The sequence below is a fragment of the Salvelinus namaycush genome, chromosome 42 (genome assembly GCF_016432855.1).
Source record: "Salvelinus namaycush isolate Seneca chromosome 42, SaNama_1.0, whole genome shotgun sequence".
NCBI classification, from domain to species: Eukaryota; Metazoa; Chordata; class Actinopteri; order Salmoniformes; family Salmonidae; genus Salvelinus; species Salvelinus namaycush.
The window spans coordinates 22,059,316-22,073,022 of record NC_052348.1 but is presented as its reverse complement, the minus strand read 5'-3'; the positions used below and the strand labels follow the sequence as shown (position 1 = coordinate 22,073,022).

General features: G+C 41.5%; 1 pseudogene; it reads right to left on the bottom strand.

Annotated features, from left to right (window-relative positions):
- Window positions 1–3,489: 3,489 nt before the first annotated feature.
- Window positions 3,490–6,386, bottom strand: LOC120035052 (annotated as a pseudogene).
- Window positions 6,387–13,707: the final 7,321 nt, after the last annotated feature.

Below are 13,707 nucleotides of genomic sequence, written 5' to 3'. Positions count from 1 at the left end.
GTATGAAAAACACAGAGTTAGACTCACCCCTCTCTCAAACCCTAAAGTATGAACAACACAGAGTTAGACTGACCCCTCTCTCAGAACCTAAAGTATGAACAACACAGAGTTAGACTGACCCCTCTCTCAGAGCCTAGAGTATGAACAACACAGAGTTAGACTGACCACTCTCTCATAACCTAGAGTATGAACAACACAGAGTTAGACTGACCACTCTCTCAGAACCTAGAGTATGAACAACACAGAGTTAGACTGACCTCTCTCTCAGAACCTAGAGTATGAACAACACAGAGTTAGACTGACCACTCTCTCAGAACCTAGAGTATGAACAACACAGAGTTAGACTGACCACTCTCTCAGACTCTAGAGTATGAACAACACAGAGTTAGACTGACCTCTCTCAGACTCTAGAGTATGAACAACACAGAGTTAGACTGACCTCTCTCTCAGAACCTAGAGTATGAACAACACAGTTAGACTGACCACTCTCTCAGAACCTAGAGTATGAACAACACAGAGTTAGACTGACCCCTCTCTCAGACCCTAGAGTATGAACAACACAGAGTTAGACTGACCTCTCTCTCAGAACCTAGAGTATGAACAACACAGTTAGACTGACCACTCTCTCAGAACCTAGAGTATGAACAACACAGAGTTAGACTGATCACTCTCTCAGAACCTAGAGTATGAACAACACAGAGGTAGACTGACCCCTCTCTCAGAACCTAGAGTATGAACAACACAGAGTTAGACTGACCCCTCTCTCAGAACCTAGAGTATGAACAACACAGAGTTAGACTGACCACTCTCTCAGAACCTAGAGTATGAACAACACAGAGTTAAACTGACCCCTCTCTCAGAACCTAGAGTATGAACAACACAGAGTTAGACTGACCACTCTCTCAGAACCTAGAGTATGAACAACACCGAATTAGACTGACCACTCTCTCAGAACCTAGAGTATGAACAACACAGAGTTAGACTGACCCCTCTCTCAGACCCTAGAGTATGAACAACACAGAGTTAGACTGACCACTCTCTCAGAACCTAGAGTATGAACAACACAGTTAGACTGACCACTCTCTCAGAACCTAAAGTATGAAAAACACAGAGTTAGACTGACCTCTCTCTCAGAACCTAGAGTATGAACAACACAGAGTTAGACTGACCACTCTCTCAGAACCTAGAGTATGAACAACACAGAGTTAGACTGACCACTCTCTCAGAACCTAGAGTATGAACAACACAGAGTTAGACTGACCACTCTCTCAGAACCTAAAGTATGAACAACACAGAGTTAGACTGACCCCTCTCTCAGACCCTAGAGTATGAACAACACAGAGTTAGACTGACCACTCTCTCAGAACCTAGAGTATGAACAACACAGTTAGACTGACCACTCTCTCAGAACCTAAAGTATGAAAAACACACAGTTAGACTCACCCCTCTCTCAGACCCTAAAGTATGAACAACACAGAGTTAGACTGACCCCTCTCTCAGAACCTAAAGTATGAACAACACAGTTAGACTGACCCCTCTCTCAGACCCTAGAGTATGAACAACACAGAGTTAGACTGACCACTCTCTCATAACCTAGAGTATGAACAACACAGATTTAGACTGACCACTCTCTCAGAACCTAGAGTATGAACAACACAGAGTTAGACTGACCTCTCTCTCAGAACCTAGAGTATGAACAACACAGAGTTAGACTGACCACTCTCTCAGAACCTAGAGTATGAACAACACAGAGTTAGACTGACCACTCTCTCAGACTCTAGAGTATGAACAACACAGAGTTAGACTGACCTCTCTCAGACTCTAGATTATGAACAACACAGAGTTAGACTGACCTCTCTCTCAGAACCTAGAGTATGAACAACACAGTTAGACTGACCACTCTCTCAGAACCTAGAGTATGAACAACACAGAGTTAGACTGACCCCTCTCTCAGACCCTAGAGTATGAACAACACAGAGTTAGACTGACCTCTCTCTCAGAACCTAGAGTATGAACAACACAGAGTTAGACTGACCACTCTCTCATAACCTAGAGTATGAACAACACAGAGTTAGACTGACCACTCTCTCAGACCCTAGAGTATGAACAACACAGAGTTAGACTGACCTCTCTCTCAGAACCTAGAGTATGAACAACACAGAGTTAGACTGACCACTCTCTCAGAACCTAGAGGATGAACAACACAGACTTAGACTGACCCCTCTCTCAGAACCTAGAGTATGAACAACACAGAGTTAGACTGACCCCTCTCTCAGAACCTAGAGTATGAACAACACAGAGTTAGACTGACCACTCTCTCAGAACCTAGAGTATGAACAACACAGAGTTAAACTGACCCCTCTCTCAGAACCTAGAGTATGAACAACACAGAGTTAGACTGACCACTCTCTCAGAACCTAGAGTATGAACAACACAGAATTAGACTGACCACTCTCTCAGAACCTAGAGTATGAACAACACAGAGTTAGACTGACCCCTCTCTCAGACCCTAGAGTATGAACAACACAGAGTTAGACTGACCACTCTCTCAGAACCTAGAGTATGAACAACACAGTTAGACTGACCACTCTCTCAGAACCTAAAGTATGAAAAACACAGAGTTAGACTCACCCCTCTCTCAAACCCTAAAGTATGAACAACACAGAGTTAGACTGACCCCTCTCTCAGAACCTAAAGTATGAACAACACAGAGTTAGACTGACCCCTCTCTCAGAGCCTAGAGTATGAACAACACAGAGTTAGACTGACCACTCTCTCATAACCTAGAGTATGAACAACACAGAGTTAGACTGACCACTCTCTCAGAACCTAGAGTATGAACAACACAGAGTTAGACTGACCTCTCTCTCAGAACCTAGAGTATGAACAACACAGAGTTAGACTGACCACTCTCTCAGAACCTAGAGTATGAACAACACAGAGTTAGACTGACCACTCTCTCAGACTCTAGAGTATGAACAACACAGAGTTAGACTGACCTCTCTCAGACTCTAGAGTATGAACAACACAGAGTTAGACTGACCTCTCTCTCAGAACCTAGAGTATGAACAACACAGTTAGACTGACCACTCTCTCAGAACCTAGAGTATGAACAACACAGAGTTAGACTGACCCCTCTCTCAGACCCTAGAGTATGAACAACACAGAGTTAGACTGACCTCTCTCTCAGAACCTAGAGTATGAACAACACAGTTAGACTGACCACTCTCTCAGAACCTAGAGTATGAACAACACAGAGTTAGACTGATCACTCTCTCAGAACCTAGAGTATGAACAACACAGAGGTAGACTGACCTCTCTCTCAGAACTTAGAGAGATGTGGTCAGTGTTATAATAGAACAGTAGTCTCTTACCTTGGGGTGGTCAGTGTTATTATAGAGCAGTAGTCTCTTACCTTGGGGTGGTCAGTGTTATTATAGAGCAGTTGTCTCTTACCTTGGGGTGGTCAGTGTTATTATATAGCAGTAGTCTCTTACCTTGGGGTGGTCAGTGTTATTATAGAGCAGTAGTCTCTTACCTTGGGGTGGTCAGTGGGGTGCCGTCCACCCATTTCCAGGTCCCCTCAGTAACAGAGTCAGTCAGACCAATCCAGGCCTTCTTAGTAAGGCCAAAGAGAAACTCCTGTTGGAGAGAAAGATACTGATATTGTCAACTACTATAGACTACACGTGTTAAATACTGGAAGATACATTACTGACCAAGGCATGTTTGATCATAAACCCCACCCCCTGCCATATATCTCTATCTCACCTGTTCCATATCACTGTTTATGATCACCAGGTCTGCTCCTCTCTCCAGACAGTCCTTTCTGCACTCCTCCCAGGTTTTAGCCTTAGTAAACAGGAAGTACCAACTGGAGTTAAACTTATGCCAGCCTTCAGGACAGGTTTGTTCTACAAGACAAAAACATGAATTCTCATCTTATTATTCTGCACATATTATTGTAGAATACAAACACAAGTTGACTGCATATTAGATATGTGATGTTATGATTATTTATTAGGTGAACTCACTCAGATTAGAGAACTTTGACATGACATCATCTTTCTCTTTCTGTTGCTGGTCTCTCTCTTTAGTCAGGGTGTTACTACTGGTCTGTAGCTGGTCTCTCTCTTTAGTCAGGGTGTTACTACTGGTCTGTAGCTGGTCTCTTTCTTCAGTCAGGGTGTTGTAACTGGTCTGTAGCTGGTCTCTCGCTTTAGTCAGGTTGTTGTAACTGGTCTGTAGCTGGTCTCTCTCTGTTGAGGCGTGATGACCAATGACTCCATCTGTAAAAGGGAAAAGTTAATCAAACATGTAACTTCCACACTATTGATCATTAAGTATGATTAAGTAGGCTACTTAAGTCTCAGTGGCAACATACTAAACTTACAGTAGACAGACAGGCCTATGACCCCAGCCAGTAGGAGAACACACAGCAGCCCCAGACACACTGCAGCAATTTCAGAGGGTCTCTTCCACCACTGAAAATGTACTGAATCACACATTATTAAAGTATGATATTTGGTAATGTGTTTTATTGTTTTATCATCCACGATTGGGACAAATAAATAAAATAAAATAGTACTTGTCACATGCGCCGTATCCAACAGGTGTTTTATGAAAAATGAAAAACAGAAATAAAAGTAAGAAATAATTAAAGAGCAGCAGTAAAATAACAATAGCGAGGCTATAAACAGGGGTTACCGGTACAGAGTCAGTGTGCGGGAGCACTGGTGGCAATGCCAATTGTTTCGGTAGCCATTTGATTAGACGTTCAGGAGTCTTATGGCTTGGGGGTAGAAACTGTTTATAAGCCTCTTGGACCTAGACTTAGGAGCTCTGCTTCTGCTTGCCATGCGGTAGCAGAGAGAACAGTCTATTATTAGAGTGGCTGGAGTGTTTGACAATGTTTAGGGCCTTCCTCTGACACCGCCTGGTATAGAGGTCCTGGATGGCAGGAAGTTTGGCCCAGTGATGTACTGGAATGTACGCACTACCCTTTGTAGTGCCTTGCGGTCGGAGGCTGAGCAGTTGCCATACTAGGCAGTGATGCAACCAGTCAGGATGCTCTCGGTGGTGCAGCTATAGAACCTTTTGAGGATCTGAGGACCCATGCCAAATCTTTTCGGTCTGTTGTGGCGTCTTTTCAGGTTTTGTCGTGCCCTCTTCACGACCGTCTTGGTGTGCTTGGAACAATGTCAGTTTGTTGGTGTTGTGGGCACCAAAGAACGTGAAACTCTCAACCTGCTCCACTACAGCCCTGTCGATGAGAATGGGGGCATGCTCGGTCCTCCTTTTCCTGTAGTCCACGATCTTCTCCTTTGTCTTGATCACATTGAGGGATAGGTTGTTGTCCTTGCACCACACGCCCAGGTCTCTGACCTCCTCCTTATAGGCTGTCTCTTCGTTGTCGGTGATCAGGCCTACCACTGTTGTGTCATCGGCAAACTTAGTGATGATGTTGGAGTCGTGCCTGGCCATGCAGTCATGAGTGAACAGGGAGTACAGGGGGACTGAGCACGCACCCCTGAGAGGCCCCCGTGTTGAGGATCAGCGTGGCGGATGTGTTGTTATCTACCCTCACCCCTTGCGGGCGGCCCGTCAGGAAGTCCAGGATCCAGTTGCAGATGGAGGTGTTTTGTCCCAGTGTCCTTAGCTTAGTGATGAGATTTGAGGGCACTATGGTGTTGAACGCTGATCTGTAGTCAATGAATAGCATTCTCACATAGGTGTTCCTTTTGTCCAGATGTGAAAGGGCAAGGTGGAGTGAAATAGAGATTACTTCATCTGGATCTTTTTTTTTCAGTATGCAAATTGGAGTGGTTCTAGGGTTTCTGGGATAATTCTGTTGATGTGAGCCATGACCAGCCTTTCACTAACTGTTGCTACGGGTCGGTAGTCATTTAGGCAGGTTACTTTGGTGTTCTTGGGCACAGGGACTATGCCTAGGTGGTCTGCTTGAAACATGTTGGTATTACAGACTCAGACAGGTAGAGGTTGAAAATGTCAGTGAAGACACTTGTCAGTTGGTCAGCACATGCTCAGAGTACATATCCTGGTAATCCGTCTGGCCCTGAGTCCTTGTGAATAATGACCTGTTTAAAGGTCTTACTCACATCGGCTACAGAGAGCGTGATCACACAGTCCTCCGTAACAAAGATATAATACTACAAAGCTATATTACTACATGGTAATCTCACCTGTTTAATGTGTGTGTGCGTGTGCGTGTGTGTAATCTTACCTGAAGCAACAACTCCTTCTCTTGGACTGGGCTTGAAGGCTCTTACGTTGCCATATATTTGGCCATCAATGTCTGTGTTCTTCATTGCATCAGGCTCATCGTCTTCAAATCCATCTGAGATTTCATAGACTCCCTCTGACATCTTAATTAACACACTTGTGGTCAAATACAGTAACTTCTACTTCTGACCTCAACTCTAAAGTACATCTATAGCTGTGTCTTCTCCCTGCAAAGTGCTGCGTCTGTGTGACTTTAGGTAGTGAAACTCTTTATCAGTCAACTACAGTGAAGGGGAAACAGTGAAATTAGCACAACCCTGGCCACCACGTGACTCCCACCAGCCTTAGTTTGATAATATAATACATGATATGACTCCCAGCAGCCTTAGTTTGATAATATAATACATGATATGACTCCCACCAGTCTTAGTTTGATAATATAATACATGATATGACTCCCACCAGTCTTAGTTTGATAATATAATACATGATATGACTCCCACCAGTCTTAGTTTGATAATATAATACATGATATGACTCCACCAGTCTTAGATTGATGATATAATACATGATATGACTCCCACCAGTCTTAGTTCGATAATATAATACATGATATGACTTTATATCATGCTATATAAAGCATTTGTGAATTCACAGGGTCCCAATTTTTCATATTCTAAAAATAATCAGGATCCTGTTAATTGACAGATACACTACATATATCCTGACTGAGTTTACAGCACCCCCAGCCTTCAAATGGAGAACACATTATGGCTCTCACTCTGTGACTGGAAGTGTAGGGGGAAGTTGTCCCTAGACGCTGATCTTGAGTCAGTTTTGCATTTCCACCACAAATGGTTAAGGTTAGGATCGGGGGAGGGATTGCTGATCATAGATATATACCGAGGGGAAACTTCCCAGAGTTTGACTGGCCACCGAGTACCATATACAATGCATTACGAACATTTTCAGACCCCTTCACTTTTTCCACATGTTGTTGCGTTACAGCCTTATTCTAAAATTGATTAAAACATTTTTTCCGTCATCAATCTACACACAATACCACATTACACAAATAATCCCCTTACATGCAGGGAGAACATATAGAAAAACATATTGTTGACTTTCAAATGAATCATTAGACATAGTTTTACAGAGAAGTAACACTAAGACATGGCTTTGAAATATACTTGAGACCAAAGAGTAACACGTATGCTGTCCAACCAGAGAGAAAAGAGGAAACTGTGGCTGTCAGAGTGAGATGGGAGGGAGGGAGAGCAGTAGCAGGGTTATTTGTGTCCTGGGTCTGTGAGGTCACAACTCAGCACCGCTCAATCTATCAACCACAATGAGGAGAGCGCTGTCTCGTTCAAGGCTGACTAGATTGCATTTGAGATGAACGCAGCAACAAATGGGCATCAGATTGGTATATCATATGATGTGGTAAACTGATATGTTAAACACCAATCCAGGAGTTGTGAAATCTGGCAGGAGACTTCAATGTAGTCAGCCTGGAACGTGGCCAACAAAATGAGTGGTGTTGGAGGAGAGACTTGGTAAAATGAAGGAAGCTTTCAGCAGCCATCTTGTTGACAAGCAGAGACAACAGTAGGGTGACCAGACGTCCCCGTTTTCCGGGGACAGTCCCCGTTTTTGGTGGCCTGTCCCCAGCTGGAGCCGTCCCCGTTTTTAACAGTGTATTAAAAACTATCTGCAAAGTGAAATAATATTTTACGTGGCAAGAAAGACCGGGCAGCAGAGCCTACCGGTTGACGTCTCAATCGCGTTGTGCTTGTTTCCTCCAGCAGAGGGGGCTGCTCGCATTCACTCTTCTTCTTCTACTAACTACTTGCTCGCGCTAGTTTTAGAGAAGAAAACTGCTGTGGAGAACTCGGCCAGAACCTAGCAAGTGTCAAGTGAATCCACAACATCACCACACACGTATTTTCAAGCCAGGTAAGTTACAATCGTTTGAGATACTAGCTAGTGATGTTATAATGTCACAATTTATTATATAGATTGATGATCTGCTCTAGAAAGGTTTTAAATAGGTTTACCAGCTAACATTAGCTATGTCGACTAAGTTATCTAGCTAGGACAGCTAACGTATACTCACCCCATTCCATACAAATGTACGCAAACGCAACATTCAAACGAGGCTACAAAGAAAACTAATGGGACGGTAGCGACTGTGTTGACTTCAAAATCGGGGATGTGAACTAGGTTTCTATTCAGGCGTTGATCGACATGGTAATGGCTCTATAGTATTGGAGAAAAGTTGAAAAAACGGACTCTCCGTTACATCGTGACGTGTCATGTCGTAATGTACAGCACGCATAAAGCAACTATTTCTGTCTTACAATCTCTCTCCACCAGGTGTAGCACTTCGCTCATCGTTTAAAAACAAGAAATGGACAATGACGGGGGTAAGGGGGGGGTACCTAGTCTTTTTTTGCGTCATCATTGCATGCGATCATCATTCTCAAAGCCGCTGTTTACTTCTAAGATCACTTTAGCACCGCCCTAAAAACCTGATTCAAATTCGACACAAACCTTCAAATAGGTAGGTAATGACACATGATATAAAATCTTTTTATAGTGTTTTATTTACATTTTAGAGGCGATAAGGTGATAAGTTGGACAGATCGAGTGAAAAAAAGCACTTTTCCCACACAACATCTCTCCTTCTCACCATCACGCATTAGTTTCGCTTCCCCACCCGCCATTTTTAAAAAGACCCTACGGGGCTCATTGCCTGCTTGAATTATGCAGAAACGGGCAGCGTTTAGGTCATGTAATTGATCATGTTGGAAAGGGGAGAAATTGTGCTTTACAATGGTATTGACTTTACAGTTGATCTGGAAGTATTACGTTTTTGGGGCGCTAAAATAAGGGCAATTGTACGGACCAAGGCGATGTACGAGTTTACGTGAGTTTACGTTAGCTACTGTCGTGGTAGCTAGGCCTTAGAAAACGTTCACATGTAAACATGCTGTTTACAGGCTATTTTGAAAATATGATTATATTAAATGAATGCACAATTAATTATGAGCATATTTATTTGTAGATTACAATTTTAATGGTTTGGCATTATAAGTAGTGTGAAAATATATTTTGAAATTATCATGGATAACATTAGCATCATGGATAACATTAGCATAATGTTTTCTGTTAGAGAGAGGAGAGGAAGACTGGATAGGAAGAAGAGTGAAAGAGAGAGAGGAGGAAAGGTAAAGATATGGTTACAGAGCCTGACAATTTATTATTCCAAACAATGTTTTTGAGATAAAATACAAAAGGGAGTAAAGGGAGTAAAAAGAGTCAAGCGAGGAGAGTGTAGAAGAGTGAGGTGGAAAGGAGAAGAGAAGGAAAGAAAGGAAGACGAGTGAAGAAAAGAGGAGGAGAAAGTTAAGAGAGTAAGATGAGCAGACAGAGCAGGTGCAATGGCTCTTTCCAAGAAACGGAATGAATGATATATGGACAGCAGCAAGAAATGGATTCACTGTTCCTATGCTTATTGTGAAGACAAACTTCAACCTCCCCTGCCAGGAGTTCATGGAGAAGCTGGCCAAAGACAGAGCAATCCTGAAGAAGATACATTCTTCTGAGAAATATGCAGATTAGGTTGGTATGAGTATACTATGTAGTTACCATTCACATCATCGTCTTATTTCTTTATTATGTTGTTAAGTAAGTATTTCACATATACTATCTCCTGTTTTTTCAATTTTGCTCATGTTCTCTTATGCTCTTATTCTACCAGGACCACTGAAAGACTGTTCAGATCGGACAGTTCTGTATTGTCTGTAGTGTTTCTGTAATATAGTTGGCTTCTCTCAGTGTGCCTGTTAGAATAAATACATGAAACCGGAATTGTCACCTTTTTTTATTTAATAGATAATAACATTGTATATTTTAATGATATATTGACCGCCAAACTGGAAATGTCCCCGGTTTAATTTCAGAAATCTGGTCACCTTACAACAGAGGTCATAGGGTGGCATTGAACTGTCATAACATCCACTGTCTATCCACATGTTAATAACCTCTAACGCCTACCAAACCCGGATCCGGGATCCCCCCCATCACAAAAGCTGACTAGCATAGCCTAGCCTAAAGCCACAGGGATATCATATAATAAAATGTTCATGAAATCACAAGTCCAAGACACCAAATGAAAGATACAGATCTTGTGAATAAAGCCATCATTTCTGATTTCTAAAATGTTTTACAGGGAAGACAAAATATGTAAATCTATTAGCTAACCACGTTAGCAAAAGACAACTTTTTTTTTACTCCACCATTTTCTTACTGCATCAGTAGCTATCACAAATTCGGCCAAATAAAGATATAAATAGCCACTAACCAAGAAACAACCTCATCAGATGACAGTCTGATAACATATTTATTGTATAGCATATGTTTTGTTAGAAAAATGTGCCTATTTCAGGTATAAATCATAGTTTACCATTGCAGCCACCATCATAAATCGACTAGAATAACTACAGAGAGCAACGTGTATTACCTAATTACTCATCATAAAACATTTCTTAAAAATACACAGCGTACAGCAATTGAAAGACACAGATCTTGTGAATCCAGACAATATTTCAGATGTTCTAAGTGTTTTACAGCGAAAACACAATATAACGTTATATTAGCTTAGCACAGTAGCAAACCAAACAACAGCATTGATTCTAGCCAAACATAGCGATGACGTATTCACCACCAAAATAATAATTTTTTCACTAACCTTCTCAGAATTCTTCAGATGACAGTCCTGTAACATCATATTACACAATGCATATAGAGTTTGTTCGAAAATGTCCATATTTAGCGGCACAAATCGTGCTTATACAATGAGAAAAGTTGCCAAGCTCCCCAGAAAATTCCGGCGCCATCTTGGAGAGTCACCTAGTCTAATCAATAAATAATCATAAACTTGACAAAAAAATACAGGGTGGACAGCATATGAAAGACAAATTAGTTCTTAATGCAATCGCTGAATTACATTTTTAAAATTAACCTTACTGCGCAATACTGGGTGCAATACAGGGTGCGATAGCGCAAGGCTACATGGAAAATAATGTCGTCTTATGCATTTTACTTTTTCAACAGAACAACGAATTATCAGCATAAATAGTACTTACTATTAGCTGAACTCCCATCAGAATCTTGGGAAAGGTGTCCGTTGGCCAAAATAATCGTTGCTGGGTTGGAGAATGTTTCCTTCGACGTTGCAATTTGCAGTACACAATGGCATTCGAGAGAGAGATACCCAACTAAATACAACGTCACAAAATGAAATGCCCGAAAATCGCAATATACTGACATAAACTGATATAAATCGGTTTAAAATAACAAGATTATGATGTCTTTAAAGCCTATAGCGAATAAAAACAGAGCCGGATATATCTAGTTTCTAAAACCAGAGCTTCTAAAAAGACATGCCAAGACCCTCTCTGCATCAGCGCGAAGTTCCAAAAGGCAGGACACCTCGATTCCAATCAATTTATCAACTTTCTGAACTGCGTAGAGACTCCATTTCAACTCTCCCTATTCGCTAACAACCAGGGGAAGGCGTATGCAGTGCATCTCAGCCAATAGAGGACAGGCAAATTAAAACACAGGTCTGGGAACAGCAAGTAGATTTCACCATTTTCAAATCCTCATAGGAGAATTGCTCTAAGTCTAGTTCTGTTTCACTTACAGACATAATTCAAACGGTTTTAGAAACTAGAGAGTGTTTTCTATCCAATAGTAATAATAATATGCATATTGTACGAGCAAGAATTGAGTACGAGGCAATTTAATTGGCACGAATTGGCACTCCCCTAGTGGCAAGAAGTTGTCATAACATCCACTGTCTATCCACAGGATAACTGTCATAACATCTACTGTATATCCACAGATTAACTGGCATAACATCTACTGTCTATCCACAGGTGAACTGTCATAACATCTACTGTCTATCCACAGGTTAACTGTCATAACATCTACTGTCTATCCACAGATTAACTGGCATAACATCTACTGTCTATCCACAGGTTAACTGTCATAACATCTACTGTCTATCCACAGGTTAACTGTCATAACATCCACTGTCTATCCACAGGTTAACTGTCATATCATCCACTGTCTATCCACAGATTAACTGTCATAACATCCACTGTCTATCCACAGGTTAACTGTCATAACATCCACTGTCTATCCACAGGATAACTGTCATAAGATCTACTGTCTGTCCACAGGTTAACTGTCATAACATATACTGTCTATCCACAGGTTAACTGTCATAACATCCACTGTCTATCCACAGGTTAACTGTCATATCATCCACTGTCTATCCACAGATTAACTGTCATAACATCTACTGTCTATCCACAGGTTAACTGTTATATCATCCACTGTCTATCCACAGATTAACTGTCAAAACATCCACTGTCTATCCACAGGTTAACTGTCATATCATCCACTGTCTATCCACAGATTAACTGTCATAACATCTACTGTCTCTCCACAGGTTAACTGTCATCACATCTACTGTCTCTCCACAGGTTAACTGTCATAACATCTACAGTCTATTCACAGGTTAACTGTCATAACATCTACTGTCTATCCACAGGTTACTTTGACACTAACTGTTGCTTCGTTCCCTTAGTTTGTACATCTAAATTGTTATATTGCTTATTTCGGTCTCTCTCATTAGTATCTTATTCATCAATGTTGGAATGATGCATTTCTTTGCTTTGCCTTCTTTGTCTATTACAGTTAGCTCCTGTGCTTTTCTCCAGAGGAGGGATACTGTCATGTTGTTGGGTGCGTAACCATGGTTACCAGTGACATTCAGGAGTAGACACATGTAACTCCAGTTGATATTGTGAGGGTTGTTTTGTTTTGCGCAATGTGCTGTCTGTCCAGCGGGATAGGCCTATTGTCTATAAAAGTGGATCCTCGTCTATAAAAGTGGATGGTATTTTCCTTCCTTTTTAGAACTAATAAAATACTTCAAATTGTAGACTAGCCACATCTCTCTCTCTTTTTCTCTCTCTCTGTGGTGACTTAAGGAAGAATGGAGTTAAGGTCTCAACATATTGTTGAATTTATCTGAACACTTATCTGAATTTCTGTCTGTGTCAATTTTGAATGTCCTGATTGAAGGCCTACCTTGTAGCAGCTTGTTTGCCCACAGCTGCTTATACCCTGAACAAAAATAGAAACGCAGCTTGTGAAGTGTTGGTCCCATGTTTCATGAAATAAAAGTTCCCAGAAATGTTTTGGAATATTGACTGTCAAAACAGCAAGTTCCAAGTGACCAAATCAGATTTGTGTGTTCAGATGGTAGTAATTTGCTAATATGGTTACGCTAGTTGTCATAGTAACAACCAGTGTGAGTGCAGTGGGGTAGTCTGATTGGTGGTGGTACTTAGGCTTCCTATCACTCAGAAGTTCTTTAGCAAGCTA